Consider the following 20555-nt stretch of genomic DNA (forward strand, 5'->3'; position numbering starts at 1 on the left):
CTTCCGAACTCCCTGAATATTGTACGAAATAATGGCGGTGCGAGCGAAGCGATCGGAAATATGAGACCTGTCTATGAAGATTACGGAAGGATTGCCCGTTCCAGGTAAAACCCAGACTGTCGGAGACTCACTCTGAGGAAAAGAGACGTAAATGGCCACTAATTATTGAAGTATTTTCATTCACTGTCAGGTATAATCGTGTGTACTATGTGACTCAACCTAGATTAATTTAGTCCAATAAAACAGCCAGTGTTATGAACATTACGATAATTCCCAGATTGTTCAAACTACATATATACATACGTAATATATATACACACACACGCACAATGTACAATTCTGTACGTACAAGATTCTATAATCATTTATTAATATTTCATTCAGTTAATTAATACAATTCACTTATCACTCTTGTACACGTATTTGTAAATTTCTATCTTCTGTTCTACTGGTTGAGAAACGAAAAGCTTTCTTTAAATTTTCTTATGTACATTTCCTTATTTCTGTGTTCATTCCTTATAGGAACTATAGAACATAATTATATTTCCTTAATCCTTAAATGCACAACATTGCTTATGTGCAAACGAGAATTTTTCTGCTTGTTATATCTGCTTTACTAGTTTACAAGTGTGCATTTACTTTTACCTTTTAGACGAACTCGCTGGAGGTCACTGGTGTATTAAAAAAATTACTACCTTTTGTTTTATGATTTTTCTTGCTAACCATCTGGAGTGAAGTTAAGGTAAAATAATTTATATGTTGTTTACCTCAGAGAATTCGTGAGCAAGGACATCCGAATACAATATGACGGTAGCTATCGTAATCGTAAAGATTTGCATATACCAGTGCGTAATAACATTCAAAACTCTTGACATTTTAACTGATCCAAATACATTTTAAAATATTTATTTTGTCAAATAATTTTTTAATATGTTTCTGATAATAATGCATTACATTTAGAATGAAAAACCATCATATTTAGAAGAAATAATAAACTGCGCATTTAAGGGATAACGCATGAGCTTCTTAACCTAAGAATCTAGAGTTTCACCTGAATGTACTTAACACTTACAATGCTGTAGTTTCCCAAGGCACTGACTAGTTTGGTTTTATATCTCACGCACTACGTCTATGGTTTCCGGGATACTGAGATGCCAGAATTTTGTCCCGAGGAACTTATTTTACTTGCCGGTAAATATTCCGCACGACACTGACGTATTTGAATAATTTCAAAAAACATTGGGCTGAGCGGAGATCACTACCTCGAGCTTAGAAAGTTGGTGATCTACCTTCTAAGACCCACTCAAAATAATGTTGAAGGATGGAGTTGGTCGAAAGTTGAGTTGTTGGTGTTACAGCAATATCCAATTTGAGGTGCAACACAGTAACAGTACTGTACAGTACACAAAGGGAGAACGCAATCTACTCAATGAATATGCATGCCTAGCTATTTAGCAATCAGTTAAACTCCCATGAGTATACTACCAGCTGAATCAGTGTCTAATGGGAAAATCTCCGAGAAAGCCACACCCAAATGTCACATATTATGCTGAAAACAGGGGCATGCAGGAGAAGCACAGAGATGAATTCGGAAGATAGTACATAAGACCAGAAGAGACAGGTTTTGACATGTACTAATCCAAGGAGAACTAAAGGTGGAATCGACAGTACATACAATCCAGAAGAAAGCCTTAAGAAGATATCGTATGAATAAATTACAAGAATTAACGAAGTAAGGAAGCCGAGGCAGATGTTTGAGGTATTCGAGAAACACATCGTCCCGGGAAAGAAAGGTGTCAGAGAATGGGGAGTACTCTCGAAGCATCAATCAGCTCACTGGGGATAGGAATGAGTAAAGTAAGTGGCTGGTAGGTAGGATGTCGAAACCCAGAAGGGATAGAGCACTTTCAGTTATGCTGGACTTTTCGTCCCGCGCGAACATAGCTTATAAGGGGCTCGGTGGATAATCAGTGTGTGTGCTTCAGTCAAAGTGATGTTTTGGTTACGTCATTGGTCGTGAAGATAAATGCCAGTCGAAGATCTGCCAGTCAGCCTCAATCACTACGGCAATACCCGAGTTCGAAATAGAAGGAGAAACTAATGAAAGAAAGGTGTTGCCGAAACTGGCTAGTTATATCGAAAAGGTATAATATAGAGCGTCATTACGGAACGAAACATGTTGATTCGCATGAAAGTGTTGTGGCGGGATGATCGAATTAAAATGATACCGAGCTCGATAGCTGTAGTCGCTTAAGTGCGGCCAGTATCCAGTATTCGGGAGATAGTAGGTTCGAACCCCCCTGTCGGCAGCCCTGAAAATGATTTTCCGAGATTTCCCATTTTCACACCAGGCAAATGCTGGGGCTGTACCTTAATTAAGACCACGGCCGCTTCCTTCCCACTCCTAGCCAAATGATTGAAGATAAACTGTAAATGACACTTTCAGAAACTCAGTGAACAAGGAAAAATACAGAATACTACAACACTCTGCAAAATCAAGCATAAAACGTGCCGAATTATACATCAAATTTTACTGAATGAATAATTCCTACTTTTAGTGAAAATTCTGTCATTCTCATCCAAGAACCTGTAAGTCGTACCTTGTTTATTTAAACACCGTACTGTTATACGTAGTAACACAAAATTGTAACATGTTTCATTGGATGTGTTAATATAGGAAAATAAAATCATTTTGTTAATATCGAGCCCAGAATAAATCAAATACGAATATTTATAAAAATATACGTTTTCCTTGCGATCATAGTGTCTTTTTGATAATACGGTATTCCAAGCAAAAGTTTCTTGAAAATGGTATTGTGCAAGGAAAGCTTCGTAGTTACAATCGAATGTTACAGCTCTTGTGCCGTACCGAATGTGTTCGTTCCCTTGTTTCACTATGACGTACGACTCGTATTTAAGCTTCCTACAATTCAATTTTTATTTTTTATGCTATGGGCTTTACGTCGCACCGACACAGATAGGTCTTATGACGACGATGGGATAGGAAAGGCCTAGGAATTGGAAGGAAGCGGCCGTGGCCTTAATTAAGGTACAGCCCCAGCATTTGCCTGGTGTGAAAATGGGAAACCACGGAAACCACCTTCAGGGCTGCCGATAGTGGGATTCGAACCTACTATCTTCCGGATGCAAGCTCACAGCCGCGCGCCTCTACACGCACGGCCAACTCGCCCGGTTACAATTCACTTACGCCATTTCGATTGCACTCTCAACGGGCGCCCAGCGGAACAGACTGGTGTACACCTCCGGTTCTCCAGGATAGTAGCAGAAGAAAAAGAAGATTTCTTTCTCACCACTTGCGAATTTCAATATTTAAGTGTGCAGCGCTTGACAAGCAGTAAAAGGCAGTTTCTATGCGTAATACTGTTTCTTATTCATTTTTTCTGCTATTGCTTTTAGGTCACACTGACTCAGACAGGGTTTCGGTGGCAATGGGATAGGATGAGACTAAAACCGGGAAGGAAGGGACCGTGACCTTATGTTGCTACAACACCAGCATTTGGTTGTAATGAAAATACGAAACAACGGAAACAATCTTCAAGACTGTCGAGAATTGTTTGAACACACCGTCTACCCCATAAAGAAATCCTTCTATTTTTTTTACAACATATGTAATAAAACTTTACTATTTGAAGATATCACTGAAGAATATTTCAAATAATTGCGTCCAGTTATGGGTTGAAATATTTTCCGCATCTATTCTCGTATAGTTCTGTGCATTTTTGGATCTCAGTTGTCTATCGTATAATAAAGCCTCCTGGCTCAGGTGGCAGCGCGTCGGCCTCTCACCACTGGATCCCGTGGTTCAAATCCCGGTCACTCCATGTGAGATTTGTGCTGGACAAGGCGAAAGCGGAACAGCTTTTTCTCCGAGTACTCCGGTTTCTCTAGTCATCTTTCATTCCAGCAAGACTTTCCACTATCATTTCATTTCATCTGTCAGTCATTAATCATTGCCCCAGGGGAGTGCCTCGGCAGCCGGCACAATTCCTATCGTCACCGCAAGATGGGGGCTTCAATCATTCAGTCCCTGATCCGGTCACTGACTGGAAAACAGTTTGTAGGTTTTCTTTTCAGTTGTCTATCGTATAATGTGACCACACACAGTTTAATTTCCTGTCATATAAAGTGAAGTAGAACGAACATAGTTTATTATGAAATGTATGGTAACATCAAAGTTCTATTTTTGGCGATCGCGCACTGTAAATAAATTAATGAATGAATTAATAGTTTCAAATCTCTCCGGAGCTCTCAATCCACTTTTGAAATCCGTGTTCCATCTAATTTCTGCACATCACCGAGCAATTTTTTTTTTTATTTATTTATTTAATTGCCGGTTTACAACAGGGTAGTAAACCCCAATTACAGTAAACCTAAAAAATATTTAAAGTACTTACTAAATTACATAGACAAAAGTCTTCGATCTTAATTAGTTTCAGATTGCAGAGGCTTCCGAGAAGGAGAAAAGAAATCTTCAAAAGCGATTTTTTTTTCAGAAGAAGGAAGGAAGCAGATAAGCCAGAAGATCAAACCCACGCGAGGGAGAAGATGATCCAGGATACCGTAGTTGTTTCACCGTGATCCATAGTGGCCAAAATAGAACAGAAGTATAAGAGGCCCTTGAATATTACTATACAAGTATAGTATGATACGACCGTATCAGTACAGAATATCTGGGAAATAGTCTCCGTCTGCTGTAATCACATAATTAAGGTTTCCAGTTCCTGCCGAGAATGTAGGTAGGTATAAGTGATTGGCATTTAATTATTTAATTAACATAATTAGGCTGTTTCTGAAAATCGAAACTGATAATATATTCCTCTCTCGTTCGATTACGTATTCACCGTAATAAATCCTAATTACTCCTTAATCAAATTACCCTAGCACATATTTTCCCTGTCTCCACATAATTATATCTTCGCCTTATATTCCCCTTACAGCATGAAGTTACGAAGTTCTTGCCTTGCAATTAGACATTATTATCTTCTTTGAAGTTGATTTTCAAGAACTATTTGGAATAGTCAGTTTGTGTTTGTTTGTACGTGTGAATAAGCTCGCCGTGTTCCCTGAACACGTTTCATTAACGGTGCGTAGGACAAAGGATTTTTACAGATTATTATTACTATACCGCTTTTACCATAACTGTGCCGTCGCGGGTACGGACTGTGTCGCAAAAGTCGATTTGGCCCTGTTTTGTGGACGGATGGCCTTCCTTACGCCAACCCTCTAGGGAGGGATGTAATTACGTGTAAATGCGTGTTCCTCAGGTGGTTGTTAGTGTAGTGTGTTGTCTGAATACGAAGACGAAAGTGTTGGTACAAACACCAACACCCAGTCTCCCGGTCAGAAGAATCAATCAGACGCTATTTAAATCCCCGACCCGGCCGGAAATCGAACCCGGGACCCTCTGAACAGAAGACTTCAACACTGACCATTTAGCCAGCTAGTCGGACATTATTATTATTATTATTATTATTATTATTATTATTATTATTATTTGCTAGTGGTTCATCTTCGCACGGCAATGCAAGGGTGGGAAATGGATTGGACTGGGAAGGTAGTGGCAGTGGCATTTCTTTGGGTAGAGCCCCAGCATTTGAAGGCATGATTTTGTTTCTGTACTCTAGTAAGTCACACAAACTTCAGAGCCAACGTCAGAAAGTTTACACGGAACAAAATTTAACTTTATAAAAATCGGGCAAATCCAGGATTTGAAACCGGGACCTCCTGCACCCAAAGCAGGAATCATACCCTCGAATGCGATCTCACAGGTACGCGACTCTAACCGCACGACCAAATCGCTCGGTCGGATCATTATTATTATTATTATTATTATTATTATTATTATTATTATTATTATTATTATTATTATTATTATTATTATTAGGGGTAGTATGACTGACGAAAGCTTTAGATAGGGAAGAATGGCGGAGTATGGTTCATCGGCTAGAGGGCTGAATATTATGATAGTCACGACGCCTCAGTCTTGAGGAAAAACGAAGAAGAAGAGAGTATGAGTGACTCCTGCTTTGAAACACCGGGTTCAACTCCCAACCAGGATTTTTACCTCAGTCTGAAAGCTGATTCGAGATCCACTCTGCTGACGTAGAATGATTCATTCTCGAGCAATTGACGTAGGGATGGCGGCCCCGGTAACGAGAATGACGGCCGAGAGGACTTTTCGCACTAACCACGCGCAATCTTGCAATATGCAGGGTTTCGCGATGAGCAGCAGTCGCTCGATAGGCCAATACTAATATTAATACAGGATTGATCATTGGAACCTTGAACTTAGGTCACCCTAATTCATTTATTATACAGTAACGTTAACAAGTATACATTTATTATTGTAATGTTGTCTTATATTTATGCAGCATGTACATGCGTGTGTTTGTATTAATTTCTTTATTTTAATAGTTACTCGTTATGTCTATTTCTTTGCCGTCTACTGTAATTGAAGTCTCCCGCTGTTGTAAACTGTGTAGAAATGAAATGCCGTATGGGTTTTTGTGCCGGAAGTGTCCGAGGAGAAGTTCGACTGGCCAGGTGCAGGTCTTTAGATTTGACCCCCGTTGGCCACTTGCGCGTCGTGATGAAGATGAAATGATGATGAAGACGACACGTATACCCAGCCCCCGCGTCAGCGAAATTAACCTGTTATGGTTGAAATTTCCGACCCTGCCGGGAATGGAACCCGAAACCACTGTGACCAAAGGCCAGCACGCTAACCATTTAGCCATGGAGCCGGACGTAAATTGTGTTAATAATAAAATAATAAATAAATTACGCGTAGATGAATATAGTTACTTGGGTTGTAAAATAACTACCGACGACTGAAGTAAGGAGGACATGCAATGCAGACTGGGAGAAGCAAGGAATGTCTTTCATAAGAAAAAATTGCTCACTTCGAACACTGATATAGGCATTAGAAGGATATTTTTAAAGACTTCCATTTGGAACATGACGTTGTGTAGAAGTTTAACATGGACGATAATTAGCTCAGAAAGATAGATAATTGAATCTTATGAAATATGGTGTTACAGAAAATTGCTGAAGGTGAGATGGATAGATCGAATCACGAATGAAGAGATGCTGAATCGAATTGGTGAGAGGACATCGATTTGGCTAAAGAGATAGAATGATAGGACATATATTAAGATGTCCAGGACTTGTTCAGTTGGTTTTGGAGGGAAGTTGAGTCGGTGAAAGCGGTAGTTTGTAGACCGCGATGTGAATATGACAAACAGATTAGATCATATGTAGGAAATAGTACTTACGAAGAAATGAAAAGTTTAACAGAGGACAGGGTGGCATGGAGAGCTGCCTCAAACCAGTCTACAGAACGATGGCTCAAACAACAAAAACATCAATAATGGATCCTTTGTTGAACCATAATGATCTTCCTAAATCAGAATAAATGGCCGGTATATTATTAAATGATACATCATCTGAATTAGCCGATTCTAAACCTGTTTTGTTAGTTGAAAAGTGGTTATATGGAGTGCAATATTTCAAGTACAATGCTGAGGATATAAGTCTTCTCACTGCTACCTGAAGAGCTTGAAGGAGACGTATTTATTTCTATGTAAGTTTGTTGCTTGAAAATACCGCAAACTTTTAATGGCTTAAGGATTACGTTCACTGTTGAATGAGCACACGGTGCTATTAACTCTACCCATAACTGCACTCCTTCCTCGGCAAGAACAAGTATCGTATAAAATTATAGCTAAATAATTCCCAAGCTCCTTAATTCTCATCCCTTTCTGTCTTGTAAATGGCATAACTTGTGTGGAAGGGATCATTTAACAGCCATTAAGAGTTTTGGTGCGCGGATGAGACGGCGTTGAGAGCGAAGGAGAGGGTAGGATCTTGGCAAAATCTCAAAGGTTCACAAGTGGAAGGGATTGGATCTTATGGAAATGAACATTAAAGATGCTACCATGTAACACAGCTACCGCTCTTTAAATGTTACCTAATTATTGGCCTTCCTCTAACACCCCCCGACACAGTTATCTGGAGTGACGCAGAAAGTAAGATATATTTCATTCTTAGGGAAGTAACACGTCTACATTCCAAAACAAAAAAATTACCAAAACACCTGTGGTTATGTGAAAATTGTTTGTAGTCCTGTGCTGTTCTGCCCAGGTACCACGAAACCCGATATTACCGCGAGATTTTTGAACATACAGGGTGTATCAAATATACCACTTAGCAATATTTTGTTATATTTGGAGCAGAGCACTCTATGATGCAGAGATTTGGACATTGAGAAAGGGAGATGAGAGAAAATTGGAGGCACTAGAGATATGGGTATGGAGGAGAATAGAACGAGTGAAGTGGGAAGACCGGGTAAGGAATGAGGAGGTATTACGAAGAGTTGGAGAAGAACGAAGTATGTTGCAACTCATTAGAAGGAGAAAAATGAACTGGATCGGACATTTACTGAAAGAAGAAATGTAAGGAATGGTGAAAGGCAAACGAGGAAGAGGAAGGAATAAATATCAAATGTTGGACAATATCCAAGGAAATAAATATTCAGAAATGAAAAACTTTGCGCAGGACAGGCAACAGTGGAAGAGGTTCATCCCATGACGAGACCTGCCATAAGGCAGAATACCTAGATAATGATGATGATGATGATGATGATGACTATGATGAGTGTGTATCAAAATTGAATCGGTAGTTTTGAAACCGTTGAAGTCACGAAATATAAACTTGTGGGGAAACAAAAAAATACCGGTGAATAAACCAGAAGCTATTTATAAATATTTTTGACTCTGGGTATTAATACTAATAGAAGGACATGGAGGTAGGATATGAAGTTTTATTCTTTCTTAACTTTGAATATACCCTACATCAGTTTAAAACTCTTTGAGTTACGGGATTTTGAAACCAAATGAACAACACTCTATTATTGACTTAAAGAAGAATCAAATTTTTTATTCATTTATGATTTACTGATACGTATATGTGCTTTGTTGATGCATAAAAAGCTATAAACATTTACAATGCCAATAAATTCCACCTACATTTTACAAGAATATATATCATATTATAAATATTTTAACACAGAATAATACATGCTTAAATGAAAATGAAAATCCCATTCACTCCTTGTTAGCGGTGCTCCAGTTATACAGTATTAGAGAAGACGATTTAGAACGGTTGGAGAAGTAATTTTCAATTAAATTATGTATTATTAGATTGCAAACATTAGATTAAAAATCGAACTACCTGTAAGGTACATTAGTATTTTGTGGATACCCTACTTTGTTATTGTAGCCTACATATGAAGTATGTTTCACTCTTTCTGTTTGTATTTTGTTATAAATGCCTATTTCTACTTTCTTTTTTCTTTTAGACAATAACATCATTATCGTCGGAAAAAGACATGCTTGCACAACAATCGGAAACGGTTCTATAACAACCGGAAAACCATGTGCTTCCCGCATTTAGTGAAATTAGCGTTACCAACAGCTGATGCTCTTAGCACAGTCTAGCGGTAAAACAGTTTTACCTTGAGAAACTCTGCAAGTCAGTGACTTACGGAGTTTTAAACCAGACCAAACATTGGCGATCCCCTCACGATCATTTTATACGGAGATTCTACACACAATGATATACGAGGCAAAAGTCATGGCAAGTATTTTTTTTCTTGTAGATATGTGAACGGATCACAAACCTATATATGTCGTGTGGGAGTTCTGAAGGCATAGTATGTATGCAGAACAACAGATGGCTCAGTGATAGCTGGTAGTAGCGCTGCGAGGGCTGTGAACTCAGTCAGTTGGTGACTGTCGTGCGAGATGGAAGTAACCCGTGTTGAGCAGCGCGCTTACATCAAAATAGCCGTTCTCCGAGGGAGAAATACGATGGAATGTCACAGTGAATTAGTGGAAGTTTTGAGAATAATGCCCTACCATACCGTACAGTTGCACGGTGAGTAGGAAAGTTTCAGCAAGGACGTGTGTCAACCAGTGATGAGCAACATTCGGGACGACCTGTCAGTGTGCGGACCGACGTGGCACATGCCGTCATCGAGCAGCTCCTGGATGAAGACAGACGACGGACGCTACTGGGGTTAGAGAGGGTAAGTGGCATCGAGAAACACACCGTTCGCAGGATATTGCGTAATGAGCTGCAACTGCGCAAAATCGCATCGCGGTGGGTACCGCATGCACTGACGGAAGTTCGAAGATGGGTGCCCTATGCAATATGCTCCGACCACCTTGAACGCTGGCAACAGGACGGCGATCAATTCTTGTCACGATTTATCTCCATCGATGAATTTTGGGCCAAGGCATACGAACCAGAACTGAAACGTCAGTCCGCGGAGTGGCGACGTGCTGGATCACCAAGGAGGCAGAAGGTCCATCAGAATCCCTCCCCAGTCAAATTTATGGTGATCTTCGCGTATGACGTCAGGGGTGTCATTGTTTGCTACTTTGTTCCACATGGCAGAACAGTGACCGCACAGTACTACAGGGACTTCTTGGTGCGCCAGGTTCGACGTGGCGTTCGGGAGAAACGTCCGGATCTTGTGGACAGTGCAATAATCTTGCACGACATTGCGAAACCAAATAAAGCAGAGTGTGTAGGGCAGCTACTGCGACGTTGGGGATGGGAAGAATTGGAGCACCCACCGTACTCTCCCGACATTTCGCCCTGCGACTTTGATCTCATTCAAAAGATTAAGGAACCACTACGTGTTAGGCGATTTGCAACACGAGAGGACATTGCTAATGCTGTGCGCCAACAGGTGACCCGATTCATACATGGGCGGAAAAATGCTGAGGTAGATAGTATTCAGCGCCTCCCACGTCGTTGGCAGCGTGTGGTGTCAGTAGCAGGGGACTACTTTGAGGGTCTTTAGGCCCAGGTTTGTCAAGTCAACTTTATGCGTACTGTGTTGGTATTCTTTTGCACCGGGAAGGCCATATTGCTCTGTATACTACCGTGATAAATTAGTGTGTTACGATATTTCTGTGCTAATAATTGTGCACACATGTCGTTAACATCTTGTCCTCTTGTCTGTATATTGCACCCGCTCACCTCCTGAGTCCCAGACTAGCCTTAATCTCACGGGTGATCAGTTCGTACGAGATCAAAAATTTTAATAAGAAAATCAATCAAAATATATATCGGCGCACCAAATGAACACAGGGATGAACGGGGGGTACAGATTAAGGTAACGGGGGACGGCTCATTCATGGATACAAATTATAGACTCCACAATTGGATTGGGAAGTGACAACTTAAATTTCATGGGCATACTGGACTAACTACAATAAAAAGATATGGAAACTGTTTCCTATTGAAATATCAATAAGGAGCAATTTATTGACTTATTTTGCAAACTGCACCTGATGACAATTATTACATTGGGACACTTCGATCCTGAAAAAGAAATGACATAATACTTGGATTCACCTCACTACTCTGGTAGTGTACAATATTTGGTGAATTCGCCCAATTGGTTAGTGGGGATCGAATCCACATCCGTATGAGTGGACGTTTCACCGCTGGAGATCTTCTTTCGGAGACGAAGGTATGAGAGTAACTATTTACAGTCATCTCCTCGTTCCGTTTGGACATGAGACACTTCCTGTATGTACATTCTGGTGAGCCGGACCCCCACCGTGGAAATGTTATCGTATTTAAAACGGGAATTTATAGTACGGACAAACTCTAGCCTATATTTCCAGATTCACAAACATGCCAAGTATAGCTCATTAACTCAAAGCTTGTCTCAATATTTACATTTGTCAATACGACAAGACGTACGGAAAGGTTCATTACTATGCTCTGACAATGAAGACATGTGACGTCCGTGGGTTATTTCGCATCTACCGCTAACAATCTCCCACGTGGAAACCCAACATCTGGTTCTGACCAGTTCGACACATGACGACTGTCCCGATCATATATTCCTATGATTATTAAATAATTATCATTATCATCCTATATCTGATCATTACCATATTCTTTGATTACCATCAATTATTTTATTATTATCATTAATATCAATTATAATCCTATATTTGATTATTATCATTTGTCATCCGGGATGATTATATGCTAACCCTTGCCGACGTTTCAAACGAAGGGTCGTTCTTCCTCGTAATTTATCCGCACAAATTAATGATCAGTTTCCTAATAAAATGTTATTATTATTATTATTATTATTATTGTTATTATTATTATTATTATTTATCATCAGTGGAGATTATCATTATCGTATCACTATTTCCTCATGGATTTAATATTTTATCTTGATCTCACCATAATTATTATCAAATTAATCTAATAAATTCTTCCTATTATTCCTCTTCATATTATTATTATTATTATTATTATTATTATTATTATTATTATTATGGTAACTTAACTTCACGTGTTACACTACCGTTAGCGATATTTATGGTTAATTCATAAGTTTTTTCATTTCGGTCTACTTTGGCACTAAGCAATTGATTTAAGACAAGATTCACTTGGATTATTATTATTATTATTATTATTATTATTATTATTAATGGAAAGTTTGATATTTTAATCTCCACTCTTTAGAATTCAGTCACATATGTTATATCCCGTTATGAACCACCAAGATCTGCTTTAAATCGGTCGGGACAACACGGTATTCGGGATCGCACCTTCAGTTTCGTACTGCCGTTAATTTCATGGGGCACATGTCCTCCCAAGACACATCTCACAACCTATGGCACATCGTGGCTGGGCAAATACCTCCAATGCCGGCGATTGCCAAACTATCCCTTCCAATTCATTTAAAGTCCATCTTTTTTTATTGGAACTCTTCAAACATTTAATTCGTGAATTAATCCGTGCGTGGATTCTGCCACTCATAACACCGGCATCGGCATTTTACATCATCTTAGGCCTTGAGATTCATCTGTTTCATCATTTTAAAGAGTACGGCTCAATTTTACTTTACGCCGGATTTTCGTCCCTCATGACTTCCAACTCTAAATATGTGTTCAAACCACTCTGAGCTTTCAACATATCGTGACCATTCTATTCACGTGCCTTTATCGCTTTTAAACAAATTTTAATGGTTAAGATAACGTCCAAAAACGTGAAATCAACAATTTACGTAAAATCAAACTTACTGCTCGAATTAAATTCTTTAACGCTACATGTCATCTCCACATTCATTATTATTTGCGCTAGCCAACTCACGAAGCACTGTCATTATTATTATACTTTAACTTGCAAACGCACAAAATATTATTATTATTATTAGTTTACTTTCCTTTGCCAACTCACAAACATTATTATTATCTCTCCCTCGCAAACACACCAAGCATTATAATTATTATTATTATTATTATTATTATTATTATTATTATTACCTTCCGTACGCAACACAAAATTTACTCTCTGGCACTTTCATAATCTGGCTGTCTGGTAACAAATATTCATAACTAAATTACAAATAATCACTGCAGTGATTGAAAATCAAATAAATGGGTTAGCACAAAAAGGAATCTAACACTTGAAATGAACTTAAATCAAAGTATCCACAAACAGCATGCATTAATTGAAAGAAATATCCCGTATTTATATTTTATACAATAAACAAATACTCAATTAATTAATCTAACCCATTATTACGTTAATATAAATTAGTTCGTCCGTCTATAAAAAATCATGGATTCGGGAGGCGAACCATGTTAAGTAACCATGATTAATCTACACTGAACCCCGTTTTGTCGCGTTAACATCCCCAAATATTAAATTGGTGTACTCATTCCTATGTAGAATTCCATTGTCTCGTAGCGGATGAGAGGCCTCACGGCCCCATGGTAATTTTACTCATCCATCATATCGCACTTTATAAATTTAATTAACACAATAAAACACTTCTGGGTGACTACCCATGATTAATACCTTACTAGAGAATTTACACTGATTTATACAAGAATAAAAAACACTTATAGGTGCCTCTAGACCCATTACATTTGCATAATATATTCTTCCTTGAGCCCGCACCACAAGATGTGACACAATACGACGAAGTGTCGTTCCATTCGAACCGGCGCGTATCGCGTTCTTTATCCGGCACTTCCTGAAGTATACGAGGCCGTCTCGTGATCGCCTCGCTCCTACAGTTCCCTGCAACAATAATTGTTACACCGTCTATCATGAAATATTTATTTCAGGCTCTGAACAATGCCTTCAAAAATTGCCATCGGCATTCCGTCGATCCTGTACATTCTCACGCAAGAAATGTTGAGAAATATATTATTTTCACATACAGTGTTACAGATAATTTACACTCGATGTTCTGAATAATTATCACTGTTCGTCTTCACCTTCATGACTACTAACGTACTTTCAACTCTTAACAGAATCTCTAATGCGTTTTCTGGTACTGAATTACAGAGTCACCGTGTCAGCGTATCAAATTATTTCAAACGACTGGTTGATGTGAAGCTCGACTCCCTAGAATATATATGTTCGACCTGGTTTCACGCGTGGGTCATCCGTGGTCATATCAGAGGGAGGGGGGTTGGTTATCCTAAATTGGCACTTGCAGGTGGATTTGGATCTCTTAATTTATCCCACTTAATAAACTGGCGATAAACATTCACGTGTCGTATTCTGATCTCATATCGTTCGGCGATCACGGAGATATCACTTGATTTCTGTCCTCCACTTTTCGTGCGTTAAGTCGGCGTCCCTGATGGCGTGATCGTCTTGACCAATGGCGAGCTAGCGTGTGTCATTTCGAAGAATTCTTTACTTTAATTTATTACAATTACAATTAATCAACATTGGGATGATATCACAAAAATTCCCTGTGTTCAATTTTGTGGTTGGAATAATTTAATTACTTTTATCGGAGAAGCTAACTGGAGTTCGCCTTGGTTTATCTTACGTTGGTGCATCTGCGAGTCTCTGAAAAATTTTGTCATTGGCTAACATCGCAGCGGTTATTTTAAATATTTGCAACCTGACGACAAAATGCCTCGAGGCATTTCGTCATATTCTCCGTATCGGTGATGCACCTGGCCTCACCTTGTTCAGAAATAAATGCTCTCTCACTTTCTTGTAGTAATTATTTCTGTTATTGTGAGCGCTCGCTTTTAATCCTCTTAGCTTCTGACCAAGAAATATTCTACCCCTAATGACAGGCTTAACTCTTGGCGACAGTTTGTCGAGAATACGTCTGGCTATGTCGAAATTCTTCTTTTCACACCAAACTGACACTGCACATAATGTAATATTCCCATATGTCTGCATTTATATTATAATATCAAATCATGATATCTAGGGCCCATCTCATCCGGGTACAATATGTCACATTTTCCAACCGGACTGGTATCTTCAAGAAAAAATAGCTGCCATAACTTTTTCCCCAACCCTCGTATATACCCTTCAATATTCATTTTGTCACCTAAAACGAAATTCTCAAGAAAATGTGACTTACGGGGTTTTAAAACTGACCGATTCAATTCTTCTCCTCCTTGTAGTGCCTTCTCCATTACTGAAGGTTGGTCACAATCACAGTCAATCCTATAAGTTCCTCAGCCAAGAGTGTTTCCTTCGACCTCGACCCCTACGTCCATCAATTTTACACTGCATGGTTAATTTATGTAGGCTGTACTTTACATTCCTCATAGTATGTCCAAGGTAGGCTGTCTTTCCTTTCCTCGATTGACCGAGCTCGATAGCTGCAGTCACTTAAGTGCGGCCAGTATCCAGTAATCGGGAGATAGAGGGTCCGAACCCCGCTGTGGGTAGTCCTGGAAATGGCTTTCCGTGGTTTCCCATTTTCACACCGGTAAAATGCTGAGGCTGCATCTTAGTAAAGGCCACGACCGCTTCCTTCCAACTGCTATCCGACAAGACGTGTCCTTGACGATGCGACGTAAAGCAGACTGCAAAAACAGTTCTTGATTGAACACATCAACCTTCGTTCCATCCTCATACGTCTGAGTACGGAAGCATTGGAGACGTGGTCAGTCCACGAGATCCGTAACATCCTTCGGAACACCCACATCTCGAAGTGATACATTCTCTTAATGGTGATACTTTTTAGAGTCCATGTTTCAGCCCCGTACAGAAGCACTGAATATACATAGCATCTGACGAAGTTGTAACGTGTCTCCAAGGTGAGGTTCCTGTCACACATTATATTCCTCATGTTCAGAAAGCTAGTAGGAGCCATTTCTATCATAGTCAATAGCGCAAATTTAAACAGCTGTAAGTACATGATACTAGAACCAAGAAAGGCATTGTAAACACTGGTCCTCAAAGGAACTGTTCGCGAGATAATTTAGAGTTTGTGAACACCAGCTACCACTGAATTGCTTGTGTGTAAACATTATCCTGATTACTAAAAGGTACCAATATAATATTAAGTAAAGTTATTGGATACTTTGGTAGAGTGTAGTTGATTTTAATGAACAAGGAAAAGAACAGTCTTGCCTAGAATGTTACACCTGATCTGAAACCTTCGGATTTTTGTGGTTTGCGCCACCTTAAAGGTGTAGTGTACGACACTCCCGGTTAACACGGTTTAAGAATTGGAGCAGAGACTTGTTAAGTATTTAAGAGTGATCAAGGGGTGTTTGAAGGAATTCAAAACTCAATGCGGTGACGAGTACAGACCTGTATCCCGGTACAAGGCTGACACTTTGAACACTTCCTTTGACTACGAGTAATATACTATACAGTCATTGTAACTGTAACTTTTCCTAACTAGGATGACGTTTACACACAGTCAAATCATTGAGGGGTCTTAACTACAAATTCTATATCTCCAAACAGCTCGTTTTCGGACCAATGTTTACTAAGACCTCTTTTTCATCTAGATTCATGCACTTAGAGCTGTTTCAATGCGTGCTATTAATTATTACACACTCTGTATTAACGTGTATTTCTTATTTCATTGATTCGATTCAAATTTTAATTGTTATTTGCAGTACACACTTTAGTAATCCATTGTTGAGAATGTGCTTTATAATTAAGAATGATGGTGTGGTAATTTTAAGTTTATTGAATGTTCGTCGAGGCTGTGTTAAAAGACGTTATATTACTCAAGATTCATTGTTGTTTCATGTTGATGTTAGGCGAGAAGTGTATTTATGTGATTTGCTGGAGTAGCCAAAAACCAAACCCTACGCACTTAACTCCGTTGAAATGGCCTTGGCCTTCCCAGCGACCGCTACTCAGCCCAAAGGACTGTAGATTACGAGGGGCCATGTGGTCAGCACGACGCCTCTTGGCCGTTATTCTGGGCTTTCGAGACCGGGGACGCCATCTCAGCGTCAGATAGCTCTTCAATTCTAATCACGTAGGCTGAGTGGACCTCGGACCAACCCTCAGGTCAAGAGAAAAATCCGTGCTCTGGCCGGGAATCGAACCCTGGGCCTCCGGGCGAGAGGCAGGCACGCTACCTCTACACCACGGGACCCGCTTGCTAGAGTTGAGTTGTAAGTAATTCATTATACTTATGCGAATCTTCTTGCAGTTACACTATGAACTGAAATATTTCGTGTGTATCATTAAGCAGATGTTCGTCTTGTTCTGAAATTCCTAAATATTTACATAAACATATATATGTTTGAAAATCGATAACCCTTATTTACTTTGACATCCTTTCAGATTTGGGAGAGGGAATCCTCGGAATATAATCTCAATTTAACGTTTGGAATGAAACAGAAAATGTGATTTTAAGGGGATACGAAACGGTTAAAATTGTCAAAAATATCACTTTTTATATTTTTATATTTTATGAATCTCTGAAGTCTGCTCTTTAAAATGATATATAATACATTATAGTTTAACAATTAAAAGTTGCCACAATTTTAATTTAAACTTGCGCTAACAATGAGAAAATCATATGTGTGGAAAGTTTTAATTGCAGTTTTCTCAGTTTCCATTTTTTTCAAATGTATGTTCCTTTTCCTAGGTGACTATTTATCACAGAGCTTTGTAATTTTAATCATTAATTTGTCTCATATTGGTTAACATTTTAACGGAGGAATTTCCTGATTTATATAAAACTGTTTGAGATTTGACTGTTTTTCAGGAAAAAATATTCTATTTATTGACTGTTTAAAAAAATATGTGTCTGAGTCCCCTTAAGTTCAATTACAAAAACGCTCCGTCCGTATGTCAAATAAGGTTTGCATAAAATGTGACATAAAATTCATTTTCATAACTTTATTAGATCCTGAGGAAAAGGAACATGAATTAAACAAATTTAACATTGGTAAGATAGGCGGCTCCGTATCCCCTTAATTCAAACAGTACGGAAATGAATGATACTGGTGTTCCCATGATAATGATGCAGATTTTCATGGACGCTGAAGAAGAGTGCATCCATGAATTAAGATAGGGAAGACCGGGAAGATTTGCCTTGAAGCGCCTCAGTTGAATGTTATACGCATATACCGTATCTCGCAGGTTGCAGTTTTGTCAAGGCAAGTAGGTTCAACATGTTGCGGCCCCAGCCTACTTTTCACACGCTACTTGTGAACAATTTAACCAAAATTTCCTGAAAAACTGGATAGGAAGATAATATCCTATTATTTGGCCACCCCTTTCACTCGATCTGATCTCACTTGATATTTTCATAAATATCTGCGGCGCATGTAGGGACTGAAGAATGGCTTATGGAAAGAATCCTCACTTAGAGTGACAATGCTAGAACGACGTCAAATATGTTCGACTGGGTATACCAGAACTTACTGTGACATTGTCATACCTCCATCGCAAGCTGCGGAACACCATTTTGAACAGCTGTTGTAAATTTTTCGTAACGTTTGTGAGCAGTGCAAGTATATAAGGATATTTCATCTCTACACAAAGATTATTAAGGTTCCTTCAAATCGCACTCAAAATTTGGCATATAGGGAGTAACTGATCCGGGGTTTCCTATCTCATATTGGTACATCTAACCCTTTTCAGCTTCCTTGAAATTCTGTATCATCACGGAAACACTCTGTATATAATTACAAAAATTACTACGAAATACCTTACTATGTTAACTGACCTAAGGTATAACAGGTCATCACAAGATGGTCGCCAAGTTAAGGTACGCTTTTGGCAGTTGAAAGACACTAACTACGTGATGTGGTTTGGTGAGTAGATGTTATTTCATCTGTCTCGACGACCTATACCAGAAAACATCTGAATTTGACCGTAAATTTTAAATTTAAAAAAATAAATTTTGAAGGATTTCTGACTGACCCACCCCAAAATCAATTGTAATAAGGAATGATTAAACAACTACTTTATATTGTATTGAATTAAATTTTTTTCTCCTTTTTAGGCCACTCTCTATTTTACTGAGAATGGTGATAATCCTTGATTTATATTTTGTGAAGGCTCTCCCTGTTCGTCTCTCTTGTACTTTCATGTACGTGGTTACAACTGTACGACCAACACTGCTTTCAATTTTATGAGTCTATCATAGTGGTGCTCTCCCACGTGGACTTCTGTCAGGTATCTGGCCGAACAACACCTTCTTCTACATCTGTACGTGAAGTGGTCGTAAAACTGTTTCCTTTGGAGACATAAAGTGGATAACTTATGCCAAAATGTTAATTTCATTTAAAACTGAGTCCTTGGATTAATATTATGTCCAAAAAGTAAGGAGCTTTTTTCTCCAAGACCACGTTTCAGAAGCATCCTTTTCCTTCCTATCTGACACGCTAACAGTCTACGTTTCCACGATGTAAAGGAAGATGGAGAAGAAGAATGTGCCAGCTAGTCGTACTTCCACAGACTTAGGAAGTTAACGGAGTCAATTATACCTTCTTCGTAGAAAAATGTAATTTAAAACAATCCAAGTAATAAATGGGTATGCTGAGGAATCCAGTCAAATATATCGCAGACCATTCCCTTCTGGGTAGCCTCAGAATACATTGTGAAGGCACAGACATACTCTCAACCACGTGATAATTCCATGAATTTCAAGAGAGAGAAGGACGGTGACATGTATTCGAGTATTTTACTGTGTATTAATCCTTCTTTGAAGTTTTGACGAGTTACATGTAGAACACAATATATCAGTGAGTATTCCCGTTCATGTTGAACAATAAGGACTGTGACCGAGAATGTCTATTTGTACTGGATTTAATCCGTGAAAAATAGATTATTTACCAGTAAGACAACACTCCAGAAGATCAAAAAATGTAACCAAACCGAAAAATTAGGAAATAAATTGAATACAAATTCTACATCATGCAGCTCGTAGACCACTCATTGATTCTTCTGATGGTTCCTTCCGATCAACAGTATCACCTCTCATCGAAAGACAGACCTATAATTCTGAAAATTTTCGGAATGGTTCAGTGCAGTTTCCAACCTAGGATTATTCTTTGCACAGTAAGTGGATGCTGGCAGAATGGAGGGTGAATAATGTAAGAAATTGAATTTTTGAATGGTAATAACTGTTGTTCTCATGGATAATATACTAATTAAAGGAAACAAAGTATTAATTAACCTCAGTAGGAATTAATTCCTCCCGATTTGTAAATTTAAAATAAATGAATAAAAACACA

Source organism: Anabrus simplex, chromosome 9, assembly GCF_040414725.1.
Source record: "Anabrus simplex isolate iqAnaSimp1 chromosome 9, ASM4041472v1, whole genome shotgun sequence".
NCBI classification, from domain to species: Eukaryota; Metazoa; Arthropoda; class Insecta; order Orthoptera; family Tettigoniidae; genus Anabrus; species Anabrus simplex.